Source organism: Arachis ipaensis, chromosome B5 (genome assembly GCF_059453495.1).
Source record: "Arachis ipaensis isolate K30076 ecotype BB chromosome B5, ASM5945349v1, whole genome shotgun sequence".
In the NCBI taxonomy this organism is placed as follows: Eukaryota; Viridiplantae; Streptophyta; class Magnoliopsida; order Fabales; family Fabaceae; genus Arachis; species Arachis ipaensis.
In genome coordinates this window covers 40,130,718-40,133,084 of record NC_142440.1, presented here as the reverse complement: position 1 = coordinate 40,133,084, position 2,367 = coordinate 40,130,718, and the positions used below count along the sequence as shown (strand labels likewise).

General features: G+C 42.0%; 1 non-coding gene across 1 annotated transcript; it reads right to left on the bottom strand.

Moving 5' to 3' along the window:
* Window positions 1-290: 290 nt before the first annotated feature.
* On the bottom strand, window positions 291-398 carry LOC148563936 (small nucleolar RNA R71). The gene has a single exon (XR_015885490.1). It is a non-coding gene; the product is annotated as a small nucleolar RNA R71 (small nucleolar RNA).
* Between the last annotated feature and the right edge of the window lie 1,969 nt (window positions 399-2,367).

Here is a 2,367-nt window from a genome sequence, read left to right as displayed (position 1 = left end):
CAACTTTGAGCTTAAACCTCAATTAGTTTCTCTGATGCAACAGAACTGCAAGTTTCAAGGACTTCCATCTGAAGATCCTTTTCAGTTCTTAACTGAATTCTCGTAGATCTATGATACTGTTAAGACCAATGGGGTTAATCTCGAGGTCTATAGGCTTATGCTTTTCCCGTTTGCTGTAAGAGACAGAGCTAGAGTATAGTTGGACTCTCAACCTAAAGATAGCCTGAACTCTTGGGATAAGCTGGTCACGGCTTTCTTAGCCAAGTTCTTTCCTCCTAAAAAAGCTTAGCAAGCTTAGAGTGGATGTTCAAACCTTCAGACAGAAAGAAGGTGAATCCCTCTATGAAGCTTGAGAGAGATACAAGGAACTGACCAAAAAGTGTCCTTCTGACATGCTTTCAAAATGGACCATCCTGGATATATTCTATGATGGTCTGTCTGAGCTATCAAAGATGTCACTGGACCATTCTGTAGGTGGATCCATTCACCTAAAGAAAATGCTTGCAGAAGCTCAAGAACTCATTGACATGGTTGCAAATAACCAGTTCATGTACACTTCTGAAAGGAATCCTGTGAATAATGGGATGCCTATGAGGAAGGGAGTTCTTGAAATGGATACTCTGAATGCCATATTGGCTCAGAATAAAATATTGACTCAGCAAGTCAATATGATCTCTCAGAGTCCGAATGGATTGAAGGAATCATCCAACAGTACTAAAGAGGCATCTTCTGAAGAAGAAGCTTATGATCCTGAGAACCCTGCAATAGCAGAGGTGAATTACATGGGTGAACCCTATGGAAACACCTATAATCCCTCATGAAGAAATCATCCAAATTTCTCATGGAAGGATCAACAAAAGCCTCAACAAGGCTTTAATAATGGTGGAAGAAACAGGTTTAGCAATAGCAAGCCTTTTCCATCATCCACTCAGCAACAGACAGAGAGTTCTGAGCAGAATCCATCTAGCTTAGCAAATATAGTCTCTGATCTATCTAAGGCCACTGTAAGTTTCATGAATGAAACACGGTCCTCCGTTAGGAATTTGGAGGCACAAGTGGGCCAGCTGTGTAAAAGAGTCACTGAAACTCCTCCTAGTACTCTCCCAAGCAATACAAAAGAGAATCCAAAAAGAGAGTGCAAGGCCATTGATTTAACCATCATGGCTGAACTTACAAGGGAGGGAGAGGACGTGAATCCCAGTGAGGAAGGCCTCCTGGGACGTCTATGTGATCAACAAGGAGTTTCCCTCTGAGGAACCAAAGGAATCTGAGGCTCATCTAGAGACCATAGAGATTCCTTTGAACCTCCTTATGCCATTCATGAGCTCTGATGAGTCTTCTTCTTCTGAAGAGAATGAAGATGTCACTGAAGAGCAAGTTGCCAAGTACCTTGGTGCAATCATGAAGCTGAATGCCAAATTATTTGGTAATGAGACTTGGGAAGATGAACCTCCCTTGCTCATCAATGAACTGAGTGATCTGGATCAACTGACATTGCCTCAGAAGAAACAGGATCTTGGAAAGTTCTTAATACCTTGTACCATAGGCACCATGACCTTTGAGAAGGCTCTATGTGACCTTGGGTCAGGGATAAACCTCATGCCACTCTCTGTAATGGAGAAACTGGGAATCTTTGAGGTGCAAGCTGCCAGAATCTCATTAGAGATGGCAGACAACTCAAGAAAATAGGCTTATGGACAAGTAGAGGACGTGATAGTAAAGGTTAAAGGCCTTTACATCCCTGCTGATTTCATAATCCTAGATACTGGGAAGGATTAGGATGAATCCATCATCCTTGGAAGACCCTTCCTAGCCACAGCAAGAGCTGTGATTGATGTGGACAGAGGAGAGTTAGTCCTTCAACTGAATGAGGACAACCTTGTGTTTAAAACTCAAGGATCTCCTTTTGTAACCATGGAGAGGAAGCATGAAAAGCTTCTCTCACTGCAGAGTCAACCAAAGCCCCACAGTCAAACTCTAAGTTTGGTGTTGAACCCTCACATTCAAACTCTAAGTTTGGTGTTGGGAGGTTCCAACAATGCTCTGAACATCTGTGAGGCTCCATGAGAGCTCACTGTCAAGCTATTGACATTAAAGAAGTGCTTGTTGGGAGGCAACCCAATGTTATCTAATCATATTTATTTATTTTCCATTGTTATTTTATGTGTTCTTTAGGTTGATGATCATGTGAAGTCACAAAAACTACTGAAAAATCAAAAACAGAATGAAAAATAGAATGAAAAACAGCACACTCTGGAGGAGAACAGTTTGGCGTTTAAACGCAGAAACAAGCATCTGTCTAGCGTTTAACACCAGAAACAGGCACCAAGCTGGCGTTTAACACCAGAAACAAGCATCTACCTGGCG